Here is a 17,538-nt window from a genome sequence, read left to right as displayed (position 1 = left end):
GATGTGCACATCAGTCAGTCTGAGGACTAATTGTTTTCAAATTTTTTTATTATAACAGATTCCCAAGATCACCTCCAAGTGTCACCAAAGGATCAACAGTTTTAGAAACGTGCTTATGCCAGCCATGAAGTTTGTTGTTTTCACGAAGTGTTCACGGTCATTTCGCTCTAGATATGTCTGAACTTGACGTGAAAAAGAGTGTACTCTGGGGTTTTGTTCTTGCACACCCTGTCTATATGAGGCCCCAGATGATGTTGTTTATTTATGTATTTTTACTAATTTAGCTAATTTAACTAATTCCTTATTTTATTTGTGAATGTATTTTTTTTCGATGAAGTTTCATTTATGTGGACAGTGAACATTTACATGAATATTCATTCACTGGGCAGATATTTCACTATGTTAGGTTATTACTACAAGAATGTTTTGAAGTACAAAAGCTTAAGGAGACCAGATGTCTCCTTATTTGGGTTCTTCTTTGTCAATAATGTAAAGAATCGAATCCATATTTATAGTATTTGTAACATTTTCCCATAAATTACACCTACATTCAGTTTAATGTTAAACACCCGTTGAAAAGATCTGCAGTAAGAAAGATTGTCTAGTCTTGAGATGTACAAGGGAGTGTCAACGGGTCACACCCTTCTGTGGATGATAAACATGAAAAGCAATTAACATATTAATGTTTGTAGTCGTCTGAGGATTAGAACAAGGACAAGACTTTATGGGGGCTAAACAACATATCCATAAAAAGAAATTCTCATTCCCATTGTTTCCCTCCCTTCAGGCAACAGTGTTCACAAAGTTTCACCTCCGGAATGCTAACCACCTGGCCCACATTCATGCAGGAAGACAGCATTCAACAAACACATCACTTAAACACATTTAAGGATTTGGTGTGTTCCATTTGGTCAGTGACATACCTGTACTGCAAGATATGCTGAACCAGTTTGTGTTCGTATACCCAGATGATACCGTATTCTGTTTTTTCACTGGGACCTTGAGGATTACCAAAACCACATCAGGTTAGTCCTCTGAGGGGGTCCTAGAGAACAGTCTGCTTGTGAAAGCTTTTTTGGAGTTCATCATTGAATTGGGACAAATCCCCTCTGAACTGCCGAGGTCCAACGTGTGGCGGAGGTGCTCATCCCAGAGAATCGGAAGCAACCCCAATGGTTTCAGGGATTTGCTAACAAGATTTTAGTAAGGTTCTAACCCCTTACTAAAGAATTCACAGGAGCAAAATAACTGGAGCAAAATAACAGAAAAGGGACGTTTTTCTTTATATCCATCATCAAATTATTTTACTCATGTGGGAGAAGTGTTTGTATGATCACAAGTCTTTCCCTGCTCTACCTGGACGGTGCACTGAGATAACTTTGTCAAGATATGGCATTATACAAATAAAAATTAATTGAATTGAACTGGAAAACAGTTATACCAGTTCGATTAGTTTAGATTAGACTATGTTTGACATTGACATATTAATGAAAAGTGCGTCAGTGAAAATTTTGTTTGTGTTCCATTTATTTTTTCACTGTCATTTCTTTGATATAATGCTTGCCATTACAGCAGTACAAATGGTGGAACACTTAATGGGATGGAACTATAAGTAAATATTCAGCTACACCTGTATTTTCTCCACAACCTTCTTGTGATAACAACCTGCTGCACAGCCATCTAACGGTAAGTCTGTTTTGTGTATTTTTGTATTGTTTCACCAAATTAATTGTTTGAACACAGTACTTAATTTCACCATGAAGTTCTTGTATCACATCTACAGACAATGAATGTGTTCTCTTGTGAACATATGTTGAGGGAGAAATTCATTTCCCATGTAACAAAGAATATCTAATGAATTTAACGTTCTGTTGTTGTAGCTGAACACAATGTCTGTGAAGTACACTCTGCTGTTGGTCCTCATTATGATCTCCCTTTCATGTAAGCATCACTCATTGAATGCAGTATACTGGATGTATGAGACGGACACTTCAACAAGGAAACTAATTATGAATCTCATATTTTTCATTAGATGAACTGCGTGTCATTGGTCGGGTAAAGTAGAAACTTAAACTCTATTTCAATGTCTTTATGTATATTTAGACAGAATATTACTCCCTTAGAGGTACAGAAAACTTTATGTTTGACAATTTATATCAAACATTATTGGTTTTTTTAATGCGTATGACTAAAACATTTGTCAAATTCTATTTCTTCAGCCTAGACATAACGCAATTGTATGTCCAAAAATCTTTGACCCTGTGTGTGGGACCAATGGAGTCACCTATAATAATGTCTGTGAGCTGTGGTGGCATTCCCAGTTAAGAAACCTGCTTGAAGTCTATTACACAATGAACAAATACCAAACTTCATTTAGTCTAATTTTCCTACTGCTTTACTTGTACTGTATGTAGATTTTCTGCCAGTATCCAGTCCTCTGACCAGCTCTGAAGAAAATACTGAATTCTTCTCTCACAGGTTATTAAGAGAGGAGATCGGGATATTCGAAGAAGGAAAATGCTGAGGAGAAAGAAGAAAGATCGACCTCCAGACGTGCATTTCACAACTTTTAGTTTGAATTCTAATTTAAACTTCAGCATTTCAATGATTTGTTTCTGAAGCAAAAAACAAAAATACAATAAAGAGGTGACAAACATGAGAGTTCTTTGTCTCAGCTTTGACTGTATTCTCTTTGATAATACAGTCAAACATACAAAGCAGGGGTGTGTGTGTGTGTGTGTGTGTGTGTGTGTGTGTGTGTGTGTGTGTGTGTGTGTGTGTGTGTGTGTGTGTGTGTGTGTGTGTGTGTGTGTGTGTGTGTGTGAATGTTTTACGCAGAGCGTAATCCCTTGATTTGAAACTTTAAAGGATGATGATACTGATTGATTTAATTACCAGATCATTATGCACTTAAGGTAACCACTGGTAAATGCAAACCAATATGGGAATAGAGAATAATGAAATCACTGTAGTTTCATAAAGTTATTTAATTTTTTTTTATTTTTAACAAATGACTATTAAAGAAAATGAGAAGCCAGTGAACTCATTCTTTAATTTTATGACCCTAACAACTCTCACATACATTTCATTTATTAGGTTTGACCACAAATGTCATTCATGAGTGTCCTGGCTTATTCTTACAGATTATTTTTACATCCCTACAGAGAAGCCCTGACAGCACTGAACCTCAGCAGGGATGCAGCTCACAGATTAAACTCTGTAGTTCCACTGGTTTGAAGAGTTGTTTGTTTGATTTGGAATACTCTGGTATCGCTCCAGCTGATCCATCAATACAGGAGGTGGAATACTTAATAGGATGGAACAATGAGTAAATAGTCATTTACATCTGTACTTTTGTTTCAACCTTCTTGTGATACCAACCTGTAGGACGTCCTGTCCAAAGGTAAGATTATTTTGTCAATATTTTTCACCGTTTTATATTATAAACTACATTTCATCAAATTAACCTCAGAATGTCTTCTTAAAGTTTCTTAATAGCCAAAGTCTTTCACCGTCACTTCCTGCAGCTGTCATAAAATTGTACAAGTCTTATTTTGTGTATGGACATAAATTGTAAATGTAACTTCTAAATATAAAACATGGTGTTGTCTACAGACAGTGAGTGTGTTCTGTACTGAACGTATGTTGAAGGAGAGATGAATTTCACATGTAATAAAGAATCTCTACTGACTTGATGGTTCTGTTGTTGCAGCTGAACACAATGTCTAAAATACACTCTGCTGTTGGTCCTCATTATGGTGTCCCCTTCATGTAAACATCACTCATATAATGCAGTATACTGGATGTATGAGATGGACACTTCAACAAGGAAACTAATTATAAATCTTATGTTTCTCAATAGATGAAGGATGGAGCCCTAGCAAAGGGGAAAAATGATTATTAGCATTATAATAATATTATAACTCTGCTAAATATTGTGTTAATATTGATGAGAATTTTGCAACCAAAGATGCAAGAAAAATTTCAATATTTCTCAGTTTTTTTTATTATTGTTGGTATAATTACAATATCTTTATCAATATATTTCTACAAGGCAGACGTTCCTTTTCTGAGTCTTGTCCGGAAACACTTGATCCTGTCTGTGGTACCGATGGAGTCACCTACATGAATGACTGTGAGCGAGAGAACTTTGCCTGGTAAAGAAATGTACTTTTATTTTATCTGATGAGATTTAATTAATGTTGAATGACAACATTTACAAAAACATTCGTGCACTGGACAGATTTTTCAGTACACTGAGTTATTATTACAAGAACTTTTTGACACAATTTCATGACAACGCGATCTTATAATAGTGATACCAGTTTGATTAGATAAGACTACATTTAAATTTTCGTATTCATGAGGGCGTGTCAGTACACACTTTGTTCATGTTCCGTTTATTTTTTTCACGGTGAACCCTCTGATACAATGCTTGCCAATTCAGCAGTGCAAATGATAAAACACTTAGTATAACGGGACTATAAGTAAATACACCTGTACTTCCTCCTCAAGCTTCTTGTGATAACAACCTGCTGGACTGTTTTGTGTATTTTTTGCACTGTCTGGTAAGACTCATATATTTCATCATATTTATTGTGAACAGACAATAGTTAATTTTACATATACAGTATTCATTTGGTTATGTCTCCACAAAGCTTTTACTTCATTCATTTCAGCCTCTCGTCCTGCAGCTGTAACAAACCGTACAATTATTGTTTTGTATTGTAATATAAATTGTTAATTTCTGATTTAAAAACAGGGTCTTGTATCACATCTACAGACAGTGGATGTGTTTTGTAGTGAACATATGTTGAAGGAGAGATGAAATTCCACCATAACAAAGAATATATACTGACTTGAAGGTTCTGTTGTTGCAGCTGAAAACAATGTCCATAAAATACTCTCTGCTGTTGGTCCTCATTATGATCTCCCTTTCATGTAAGCATCACTCATTTATTAATGCAGTATACTGGATGTATGAGACGGACACTTCAACAAAGAAACTAATTATGAATCTCATATTTTTTATTAGATGAAAGAGGAGCACTCAATAGACGGGTAAAGTAACAGCTTAAATTCTGCTAGGTAGTTTGTTTATATTGGACAGCATATTGCTCCCTAAGATAGTCAAAAAAATTATACTCATTACTTAAAATCCACATTAATATTTTGTATATTGGCAGTGTGATTAAAACATTTTCTTCAACGTATTTCCTCAGGGTCAGAAATACATTGCCTATTTCTGTCCAGACGTCCATGAACCTGTCTGTGGGACCAACGGAATTACCTACTTGAATGACTGTCAGCGAAAGAAGGCTGAGAAGTAAAGAAACCTGCATCAACTTTTGAACTGTATTACAACATTGAGAAAGATACAACATAACTTAATCACTTAACTAACATGTAGATTTTCTGTCTGCATCATCCAGTCCAGAGTAACTGTTAAGAAAATATTAAATTTTTTCCATGCAGGTTATCTGGAGAGAACATCGGAGTTTCCAAAGAAGGACAATGCTAAGAAAGAAGAAAGAAAATCAACCTCAAGATGTTCATTTTAGATCTTGTCATCTGAATGTTGAAGTACACTAAAGAATCTCAATAAACTGTTGCTGAAGCAGAACACTGAACAAATATCAATCTTCATTTAGTCAATTTTTCCTACTGGTTTACTGACATGTAGATTTTCTGCCAGTATCTTCCAGTCCTCTGACCAGTTTTGAAGAAAATACTCAATTCTTCTCTCACACATTATTAAGAGAGGAGATCGGGATATTCAAAGAAGGAAAATGCTGAGGAAATAGAAGAAAAATCGACCCCCTTGAAGTGCTTTTCACAACTTTTTTGTATGAATTCAGATTTAAACTTCAGCAGTTCCATATTTTTTTCTGAAGCAAAAATCAAAAATACAATTAAAAGGTGAAACATGAGAATTGTTTGTTTCAGCTCTGACTGTATTCTCTTTGATGAGGTTCCCTTATTGTGGAATGACAACATTTACATGAACATTCATCCCATGGACAGATATTTCAGTATGCTTTAATTATTCAGTATTTGGTTATTATTACAAGAATATTTAGAAGCACTAAAGAAGAGCTTAAAGAAGCCAGACTTTTGTTCTTCTGGAGATGTACAAGCGAGTGTCAACAGGTCACACCCTCCTGTCAAAATAGTAGATGACAAACAAGAAAAAGTCATTAACATATGAATGTTTTCATCATCAAAATATTGATGTGTTACTTCTGTGTATTGATAATAATAATATTAGTAGTCCAAATTGATCACACGTCTAATCGTATATTAATCACTGTATGTCACATCAACCTTTATTCTGAAGTGGAGAATGAATTACCCAGGGCTTTAAAAACTTTAAAGGATGATGATACTGATTTATTTAATTACCAGATCTTGATGTACTTAAGATAAACACTGGTAAATGCAAACCAGTCTGAGAAAACAGAATATTGAAATCAGCGTAGTTCCATATACTTATTTAAATCATTTTGTTTTTTACTCATGCTTTAACTTTATAACCACAGCAACAGAAATTTCATCTATTAGGTTTGACCACAAATGTCATTCATCGGAGTGTTGTGGTTTATTCTTACAGACTGTTTTTCCATCTCTACAGAGAAGCCCTGACAGCACTGAACCTCAGCAGGGATGCAGCTCACAGCTTAAACTCTGTAGTTCCACCGGTTTGAAGAGTTTAGAATTCAGTGTACACCTTCAAGTTAATGAAGGTGTGTCAGTACAAACAATGGCTGTTTAACATGTTAGTTTGACTTGGAATACTCTGGTATTGTTCCCGCTGTTTCATCAATACAGGAGGTAGAATATTTAATAGGATGAAACAATGAGTAAATAGTCAGTTATATCAGTACTTTTTCTTCACCCTTCTTGTGATACCAACCTGTGGGACGTCCTATCCGATGATAAGATTGTTTTGTCTATATTTTTCACTTTTATAATGAAACTACATTTCATCAAATTAACCTCAGAATGTCTTCACAAAGCTCCTTAATAGCTAAAGTGTAACATTTCACCCTCCTGTCCTGCAGCTGTAACAAACTGTACAATTTTTATTTTGTGTATGAAAATAAACTAATGTAATTTCTAATTTAAAAACAAGCTCTTGTATCATATCTACAGACAGTGAATGTGTAAACATATGTTGAGGGAGAGATGAATTTCCAATGTAATAAAGAATCTCTACTGACTTGATGGTTCTGTTGTTGCAGCTGAACACAATGTCTGTAAAACACACTCTGCTGTTGGTCCTCATTATGATCTCCCTTTCATGTAAGAATGACTCATTTAATGCAGTATACTGGATGTATGAGACGGACACTTCAACAAAGAAACTACTTATGAATCTCATATTTTGTATTAGATGATCAAGCAGCGCGTTCTGGATGGGTAAAGTAATAACTTGAACTTTGTTTTATGTTTTGTTAATATTTGATAAAATATTTCTCCCCAAGAGGTGCAGAAAATGTATATTTGACACTCTATCTCCACATGGTTGTTTTTTTATATTAAGTGCATGAAAAACACATTTTTCAAAAACATTATTTTTAGCTTTATCTAAATCCGCTGTTGGCTGTCTTAATATCTATGAACCTGTCCGTGGAACCAATGGAGTCACTTACTTGAATGACTGTGAGCGAAAGAAGGCTGACAAGTAAAGAAACCTGTATCTATGTTTGAACTCAATTACATCTTTAATAATTGTCAGATCTTACATTAGTCAAACTTTCCTACAGGTTTACGAACATGTAGATTTTCTGTCTGTATCATCCAATCCTCTGACCAGATCTGATGAAACTGGTCAATTCTCTCCTCGCACGTCATCTGGAAAGAAGATCAGGGCATTGAAAGAATGAATATGCTGAAAAATCCACTTCAAACTTCATAACTTTGCTGTGTGAATTATGATTACACTTTAACATTTTGATGAATTGTTACCAAAGTGACAAAATTCTTTCTTTCATCTTTGAATTTACTCTCTTGGATGAGTTTTCATCAATGTGGAGTCTGACACTTTACATGACCAATGTTAAAATCACAAGAATGTTTTGAAGCAATAAAACTTGACGAGAAAACATGATCTTTTGTCAGATGTTTTTTTTTTGTCAGTTATTTAAATTACCAACATATATTTATGACATTTACAACATGTTCTTGTAGTTTCTTAAACTACACAGAAGTTCAGTTTAATGTCAATGGGTCACACAGGCCACACCCTCCTGTCAAAACGTTGGTTGGATAACAAACAAGTAATTAACATATCAATGTTTTTATCATCTGTGGATCAGAATCCTTCTGTATTACTTCTGTGAATTGATATTAATAATAATATTAGTCCACATTGATCAAATGTCTGATTGTATATTAATCACTGTATGTCACATCAAGCTTTATCCTTAACTGGAGAATGAATGATTTGGAGAATGAACCCAGAGCTTAGTTACTTGATTGGAAACTTTAAAGGTTGAACAGCTAAAGAGATTAAACTCTGTAGTTCCACCAGTTTGAAGAGTTTAGAATTCAGTGTACACCTTCAAGTTAAAGAAGGTGTGTCAGTACAAATAATGGCTTTTTCCCCTGTTGTTTGTTTGAGTTGGAATACTCTGGTATTGCTCCTGCTGATCCATCAATACAGGAGGTGGAATACTTAATAGGATGGAAAAATGAATAAAAGGTCAGTTACATCTGTACGTTTTCTTCAATCTTCTTGTGATACCAACTTGCAAGACGTCCTATCTGATGGTAAGAGTGTTTTGTGTATTTTTTAAAATTATTTTGCAGGTTGTATAAACTACATTTAATCAATTTAATCTAAGCATTTAATACTTAATGTTATGTGTATCAATTTGGATGCTATGTATCCACTTAATAACTGATGTCTAATATTTCAGCTTCACTTTGTGCAGCTATAACAGATGGCCCATTCCTTATTTTGTATTGTAACGTAAATTTGTTTAAATTATTTCAGATTTTAAAACAAAGTATTGTATCATGTCTACACACAGTGAATGTGTTCTCCAGTGAACATATGTTAAGGGAGAAATGAATTTCCCATGTAACAAAGAATCTCTACTGACATAAAGGTTATCTTGTTGCAGCGGAACACAATGTCTGTAAAATACACTCTGCTGTTGGTCCTCATCATGATCTCCCTTTCATGTAAGCATAATTCATTTAATGTAGAATACTTTGATGTATGAGATGAACATTTCAACAAGGAAACTAATTATGAATCTCATGTTTCTCAATAGATGAACAAGGAGGGTTCCTTAGAAGGGTAAAACAATAATATTATAGTAATATAATTTCTCTTCCACATGTTTTATTAATATTGGAGAGAATTTTACAACCAAAGATGCAAAAAAAAATTCATTATTTCTAAGTTGTTTCTTTATGTTGTTGGTTTAATTAAAATATCTTGATCAATATATTTTTTCAGGGCAGACGTTCCTTTTCTGGGGTTTGTCCAAAACTCCTTGCTTTTGTCTGTGGTACCGATGGAGTCACCTACGTGAATCACTGTGAGCTAGAGATGGCTGCCAGGTAAAGAAACCTACTTCAATGTTTGAACTCCACTAAAACATTTTTTGTTATTTATTTCATTTTTATTTCGTATACAGTATTTTCCGCACTATAAGGCACACCTAAAAGCCTTCAATTTTCTTATATATGGAAAAAGTTTTAGAATAGGCCATTCGTTGAAGGTGCGCCTTATAACCCAGTGCGCCTTATAGTGTTGAAAATACTGTACATACTGTACTGATCCCCCCGGGGAAATTAGGAGCACACTCTAGTGTTAGTCACACATGCATTCTGTATATATACATGTTGTGTACAAGGGGGCCTGTATGCTGCAATGGGAGGTAGAGTAGCAGGCAGCTCCTACATGGTGCACCTCCAGCTGTCAGCTCACACTCCGAGGAGATTGGGCGGGAGTGGGAATCGAACCGCCGATCTTTGGAACATTGGAGCAGGTGCTCTACCGCTGAGCCACTGCCGCCCATAGAGGTTAAAGATTATTTCCTGGGTGCACTGGCGTCACACCCTGAGTTTCCCTGCATCATGCCTTCAGTCAGCTAGGATAGGCTCCAGCTCCCCGCGACAGCGGATGAAGTGATTGTGAAAATGAATGAATGAATGAATAAACACTATTTTATTCAACATTTCCAAGTTTCTATAGTTAAGTAACATGCAGATCTTCTGCCTGTATCATCCAGTCCTTTGACCAGATCTGAAGAAAATACTCAATTCTTTTCTCACAGGCATAGTGGAAAGACTATCGAGGTAAAAAATCCAGGAAGATGCTGAGGAAGAAGAAATCGACCCCAGGATGTGTGTTACACAGCTTTGTTGTGTTAATGCTGATATAAACTTCAACATTTCAATGAATAGTTACTAAAGTTGAAATAAAATATTACTAACATGATGACTTCTTTGTCTCAGCTTTGAATTTAATTTATCTGATGAGATTTCATTAATGTTGAATGACATTTACAAAAAAATTTATCTACTGGATAGATATTAGAGCACGTGTAGTTATTATTACGAGAATGTTTTGACATGATTTTATGACATGATATTTGTCAAATTATCCATATAATAAAATACATGTTTCCTACATTTAAAACACGTTCCTATAGTGTCTTAAACGACACCTGAGTGCAATTTAATCTGATTTTGAGATGTCAAGATCAGATTGAGATCAATCTTGAGATCAATCATTCTGTCAAAATGGTGGATGATAAACAAGAAATATAATTTACAAAGTATATAACAAAGTATATATTAATAAAGTATATACTGTATCTACGTATCTTAACATATCTATGATTTTGTCATCTAAGGCTCAGAATATTTCTGTCTCACTGCTGTATAATGATATTAATGATAACATTAGTCCATGTGGATCAGCTGTCTGATCATATATTAATCACTATATGTCACGTCAGAGTTTATCCTGAAGTGGAGGATGAATTTTTTACCCACAGCTTTGAAATTTTACAGAATGCTAATACTGATTCATTTAATTACTAGAGCTCCATTCATTTTACATAATGATTGGTAAATGCAAAACATTCTGGAAAGAGAGAAAAATGTCATCATGCATTTATTTCAATCATTTTGTCATTGACAAATGACCATGAACGACAATACATGCACAACAAACCCACACATCCCTTTCATGTATTAGGTTATACTAAAATAGAATTGATGTGAGCGTCATTGTTTATTCTGACAGGCTGTTTTCAGAAGCCTTGATACTACTGAACACCAATCGGCATGTTCATTCAGTGGAAACTTTCAAACTGTCTCATCATGTCCAAGATTTTAGAGAGAGCGGTTGCCAGTCATATATGTGAGTTTTTAACCAGACAGCAATTTATTTGAGGTTTTCCAGTCAGGATTCAGAGTTCACTATAGCACAGAGACAGCTGTGAAGGTCACAATGACCTCAATTTATAAGGACATTATAAGGCTTATAATGTCTGTCATTGTCTCAATGTCCATCCCTCTCTCTGTCTCTCTCTCTCTGTCTCTCTCTCTCTCTTTCCAGTTAACTGGTCAAGGCAGCTGACCGCTTATGATGAGTCTTCCACTCAAGGTTTCTTATTGTTAAGGGAAACTTTTTCCATTCCTGTCCTGAAATTGTTTGCTCATGTGATACAAATGTTTGTGTAATCACAGGTGTTTCCCTGCTCTACCATGGAAAATGCCTTTAAATAAGCCAATATACAAACAAAAATGAACTTGACTTAATAACAGACTTACCAGTTTGATTAGTTTAGATTAGACTATATTTGAATTTTCATATCAATGTGCAAAATTTTTCTGTGTTCTGTTTATTCAGTCAGTTCTCTGGTAATGCTTGCTGGGCCAGCAGTACAAGTGGTGAAACAACTAATGGGTTGGAAGTATAAGTGAATATTCAGCTGCACCTGTACTTTCTCCATAACCTTCTTGTGATAACAACCTGCTGGACGTCTCGTCTAATGGTGAGACTGTTTCATGTATTTTTGTACTATTTGTTAAGTGGCATAATGCTCAACATCATAAGCTGACACATTTAATTCATTTCAGCCTAACTTCCTGCAGCTGTAACAAACGGTACATTTCTTATTTTGTATTGTAACATAAATTTGTTTAAATTAGTTCTGATTTTAAAACAAGATCTTGTATCACATTTACAGACAGTGAATGTGTTCTCTAGTGAACGTATGTTGAAGGATAGATGAATTTCCCATGTAACAAAGAATCTCTACTGACTCTAAGGTTCTGCTGTTGCAGCTGAACACAATGTCTGTAAAACACACTCTGCTGTTGGTCCTCATTATGATCTCTCTTTCATGTAAGAATCACTCATTTAATGCAGTGTACTGGATGTATGAGACGGACACTTCAACCAGAAGCCTAATTATGAACTTTATGTCTTTCATTAGATGAAATAAGAGTCATTCCTCGTTTGGTAAAGTAATAATTTAAACTATGTTTTATGTTGTTTTCATATCAGACAGAATTTTGCTCCATAAGAGATGCAGAACATTTATGTTTGACACTTTATATCTACATAATTGTTTCTCATATTATGTATATAACTGAAACATTTTTTCTAAAAATCTGTCTTAAGTCTGAACATGGGATTACTGACTGTCCCAATATCTATGATCCTGTGTGTGGGACCAATTGAGTCACCTATAAAAATACCTGTGAGCTGCAGAAGGATTCCCAGTTAAGAAACCTGTTTTAAGTTCATTACACCATGAACAAATATCAAACTTCATTCAGCCAAACTTACCTACACGTTTACATATATGTAGATTTTCTGCCTGTATCATCCAGTCCCCAAACCAGCTCTGAAGAAAATACTCAATTCTTTCCTCACAGGTCTTCAGGAAAGACAATATTGTTCTTGAAATGCTGAAGAAGAAAAAGAAGGAAATTCGATCTCAGAATGTGGATTTCACGACTTTATTGCATGAATTCTCAAATAAACATTTCAATGAATTGTCACTGAAACAGTAAACATAAAGACAAAAAATGATGACAAACATGATGATTCTTTCTCTCAGCTTTGAATTTATTCTCTTTGATGAGGTTTCATTTATGTGGACTTACACGAACATTCATCCAAAGATATTTGAGTGCATTATGTTAAAATTACAAAAATGCTTTGTGGTTCAAAAACTTGAAAACATCCGATAGTCTGAGGTTTCAGTGCTTATTCTTGAGCTATTTAAATAATTAAATCCATGTTGATGACATTTACGTTTTTTTTTTTAGTTCAGATTGTTTAGATCTGCATGCTTGTTGCCACAAAGTTCTGTTCTGCTTGAGATGTACAAGGGAGAGTCAAAGGAGCACACCCTCCTGTTAAAATGGTGAATGATAAACATAAAAAGTAACTGACACATCAGTGCTATAATTGTCTAACGCTCAGAATATTTCCCTTGTGCTGCATTACAAGACACTGCATTATATTTGTAATGCAATTACGTTTGTTTGTTTTTTATTAACTTATCCTCACATTTACGTATACCTTGGTGCATTTCATTGGACCTGGGAGTTCATGACCATACTAGTCTGGTGCCAGTTGACCAATTGGTAGGTTTTCTTTGTCTTATGCAACACTTACAGTCTTTTATTGTAGAAAGTTGACAACTTAATTAATTATTTGGTATGAATACTTTGTTTAACTTGTTCTTTGCTCATGATGCAGACTGACTTTCCTCTGCACTGTTTAGGCATTAACTCTTTCCTGTCTGGCTGCCATCTTGGCCTTCTGCCCTATACATGATTTTTCCTGTGTGCTCTGAGCCAATCTGCCTGCTAAAAAAAATCACAAGCATGCAAATAAACAGTATTTAAAATTAACTTCCCAAATATTATAGTTAAGTTCCAAATATATTTGTCCTCTCCATAAACATATTTGTTCACCAAATTATTATTATTTTTTTTTAATTCTGGGAATTTTTTCCTCATGGTTTGCTCAAACGTGTTACACATAAATTAATATTAAACTGTTTACATCCATTTTTCGACTCCTTCCCTCATCAGTGATCCAATGTAAATATTTCTGCACTTTATTAGTCTGGAACCACTTGACTTGTTCCTTTTCCCCAATAAGCTCTCACTCTTCTTGGTTCGAAAGTTTCTAGCGAGAGTCAAGTTAGAACGTGATCTTACTATTGTCAGTTCTGGTTCTTTGTTGGTAGAGAGGGAAAAAGACAGAAGATCATTATGTAAAGTGAATGGAGCTCTAGTAATTAGTTAGCGGAGCCTCGTGGGCAGCAGCTAGAGGGATGGTCTTGCTCTTGGCAGTGGGCGATATCGGGTCACATTGGCTGGAGGCCTCTCCTCCTGTCATTCTCTAACAATCTATCCAACTTTGCCTTAAATATCTCCATCTTACATGATGTAACATTTTATGACTATAAGTTGTCAACATCAATAAAAGAATCCTGATTATTTTTCCCATTAATATAAATGAAAAGATCTTAGTTTCCTATCTTGGCTTCTTCATCTAGATGAAACATGGATGAGGGACAATTTCAGCTTGAACAGCAACAAATTTAATGCAGCAAATAACATTGATTGCTGCTAAATTGTCAAATTAATTATTAATTTGGCCTTCTAAAGTTTAAATTTCTCATCAGTGTCTGTCCAATGAGAAATCAGGATCCCGTCAGGAGGCGAGGCTTGCAGCTTGGCTGCCCGACAAACCACAGCGACTCCCCAACCTGTTCCATCACGTGGGAGGCGTGGTCCGAGGTGCTCAACCAGTCAGTTATGCTCACACATCAAACCACTATGTCAGCCCCAATGAAAGTATGCATTGTTGAACGCACATCAAATATGGCAGTCCGTTTCCACGTCAGGTGTTTACTTTTGTCAACATTTCTCACTTCCTCACCCTGAGAAAACAAAGTTGACGTGATAGTTTGTTGGTTTACTGGTTCTTTGACAGACAGGGTTGGGAAGGGTGACTCTCTTGTGTATTTTGCTTTGGTTGTTTTAATAGGCCTTGTCAATAGAATATTTCATAAAAGAAGCAATGGCCTGGAACGGGTTTTGTTCAGGGAAAGGGGAGGAATGTACTGGTTTCACCCTGTCAGAGGTGACTTCTTTGCTGCACGGCTGTGGTGGCCAAAAAAGCTTTTTTGTCTGCCAGCACTCTTTGTTTCAGTGTTTTTAGTGTGAATGTGTGTGTACCAAGAAGTCATCTGATTCTCTCTTTGTCTCCTGCTTCTGTTTTCCTGTCAGTGGCTGAAAAGGGTTTAAACACAAGCGTTTGTTCTTGTAAAGAAAATAGTTATCGCAGTAAGAATGATTGCATCCAGCACCTTGTCTCTACTCAATGATGCACATCTAAAACCATCCAATGAAAAAGCCATTTCTAACCTCAGCTTCTCCCATTTAACTGTAAGTATTTTATTTAAATCCATGTAACACAGAGTCAGTAGACCTACCTTTGACCTGTCACGTTTCATGGTTCGCTGAACACACACTCGGTGTTTTGACGTCCACTGAATGGTTTCATTAGCAGAGCGGTCCGCCAGCCTAATTCAATTAGGTTCTCAAACACATTAAATGGCACCACAGGCCAGGGGTGGAAAATTCAATTTATTTGAAGTAACTGGATATCCATTTACTGCACAGCAGACCATGTGGGCTCCGTCGGTGTGCACTGTACGAGCGATTCGTTCAGTATCATTACGTTATCTTCAGAGTGTTATCAACTGTAAAGAAATGTAAGTTAGATGGTGTGTTAAATGATGCTGCAGTGTGTGTGTGTGTGTGTGTGTGTGTGTGGGTGTGTGTGTGTGTGTGTGTGTGTGTGTGTAAAAGATATTCATGCAGACATTTTTTTTCCAATAGCTTTTACTGTTTCAGCTAAAACAGACAAATCACTCTGATCCAATCAAACAGCATTCCATGAAAATTTAATCTCCCATTAGAAATATACTAAAGCAGACGTCCACAACACAAGCATTCTTATAAAAGCAAAAAAACACCCATAAGACTTATAGAACACAATAGCGAACGGAATGAACCCGTATTAATCAAAACTTTTCTCTTTCAAAAACCTGCTTTTCTTTCCGCTCACAACATTGCGGAGGCCAACTCATTAGCGGAGGCTTTGGGAACGCTTGTATAGCTATGTGGAGTACAAAGAGAGAAAAGGGTGATCCCTCCCTTTTCTCTGTGCTCCCTTGCTCCTGACAAAGTAGGGCCTCGGTGAATAGAAGAGGCAAAGGCAGGGCTGAATGGAGCTAGAGGAGTGGGGCTCGCTCATGCAGAGAGCTCCCAGCCCCTCTATACCTGCCCAGGAGAAAAGAGTGGCCAGCTGCTGCCACTGAGCCTTTTTCCCTGGCTTCAATAGAGACCTTGTGAAAGGAGCTCAGACAGGGTGACTGAATACAGAGAGAGGGGAGAGTGAGGAATGGAAGTTGGGGAAGGAAGGAAGGGGATTTAAGCAGTAACAAGTTGAAGAGAGGTTTGCATAAACCCATCTTTATGCCTCCACTAAGCTCTTATTGGATAGAGAACGCTACTTGGTTCATTCACTCATAATGAAAATTGACCTGTTTTAATGAAGCACTGGGGAAAGGCAGTTATTTTAGCACCTGAAAGTGGATTGACTGGAGTTGGGATTTGTAGATTTAGGTTAAATCATGCTTATATTTTGAAACTCAAACAGAAAAAAAGCATCTGAAGGAGATTTACAACAAATACCCGTTGCAGCAGCAGCGATATTCCCACAGAGTTATTTTTGGAGAATCATTTTATTGTAGAGGTACATGTGTATCATCTTCCTGCCATCGGTGTCCTCTTTCACAAACTTTTATCCTTTATTTAGCTGTGTGTGAGTCCTCATATCTCCCCTGTCTTTACTGGCCTAAAAATCGCATCACGCCCACTAACATCTGGCGTTTGTTGTCAGTGGGAAAGGGCACAATCGGCATCCACTCCTGCACCAAATGACTGCCGTGGCCACGGGTCTTTATCGGCTCCAGCTGATTGGAGCTGGAGATGACAGCAAATGACAAATGACACCCAGGTGGGCATGCTAATTTTCAGCCCTTTTTCCAGAGTGATGCTATGAACAGACATTCCAGAAATTGGACCGTAAATAGTTTCCCATTCAAGGACATCAGTCATTTGGCATCGACTTTGAAAGAGAGGCATTAGTAAGAGATATTTAATAAAAGCAACCACCATCACATTATCCATGGCCTCGGTGAAGCTTTCCACAAGGGGCTCCCATGCTTGTCTGCACCTTTTTGATATGAACACAAAAGATAAAGTGAAAAGAATAAGGAAAACTCACCCCATCCGTAATGGGACAGCAGTCATCACCTATTTTTGATGGGTTTACAAGTGTTTAAAAAAAAATCTGCACACACATTTTTACGTATAAAGGTGACATCTTTGCCTTGCTTTAACCTCAGCTGCCCCTTTTATTTAATCTTGTTTTCTTTACCTCTTTTTAGCCACCTGCTGCTTCACCTC

At 36.2% G+C, this 17,538-nt stretch overlaps 2 long non-coding RNA genes across 3 annotated transcripts; both read left to right on the top strand.

Moving 5' to 3' along the window:
* The first annotated feature begins 3,376 nt into the window (after positions 1-3,376).
* On the top strand, positions 3,377-5,601 carry LOC137596023 (uncharacterized). 2 transcript variants are annotated; one of them, XR_011035501.1, is made up of 6 exons: positions 3,377-3,403; positions 4,055-4,157; positions 4,881-4,941; positions 5,036-5,061; positions 5,223-5,326; positions 5,476-5,601. It is a non-coding gene; the product is annotated as an uncharacterized lncRNA (long non-coding RNA). The 2 variants fall into 2 exon arrangements; XR_011035500.1 differs by lacking the exons at positions 3,377-3,403; positions 4,055-4,157 and adding an exon at positions 4,443-4,568.
* Positions 5,602-11,934: 6,333 nt separating this feature from the next.
* Positions 11,935-12,754, top strand: LOC137596037 (uncharacterized). Its single transcript, XR_011035504.1, has 4 exons — positions 11,935-12,023; positions 12,301-12,376; positions 12,468-12,493; positions 12,656-12,754. It is a non-coding gene; the product is annotated as an uncharacterized lncRNA (long non-coding RNA).
* The last annotated feature ends 4,784 nt before the right edge of the window (positions 12,755-17,538 follow it).

The sequence above is a fragment of the Antennarius striatus genome, chromosome 5 (assembly GCF_040054535.1).
Source record: "Antennarius striatus isolate MH-2024 chromosome 5, ASM4005453v1, whole genome shotgun sequence".
Taxonomy (NCBI): domain Eukaryota; kingdom Metazoa; phylum Chordata; class Actinopteri; order Lophiiformes; family Antennariidae; genus Antennarius; species Antennarius striatus.
Note: the sequence above shows the minus strand (reverse complement) of the source record. Positions and strands in the feature narration are given on the sequence as shown.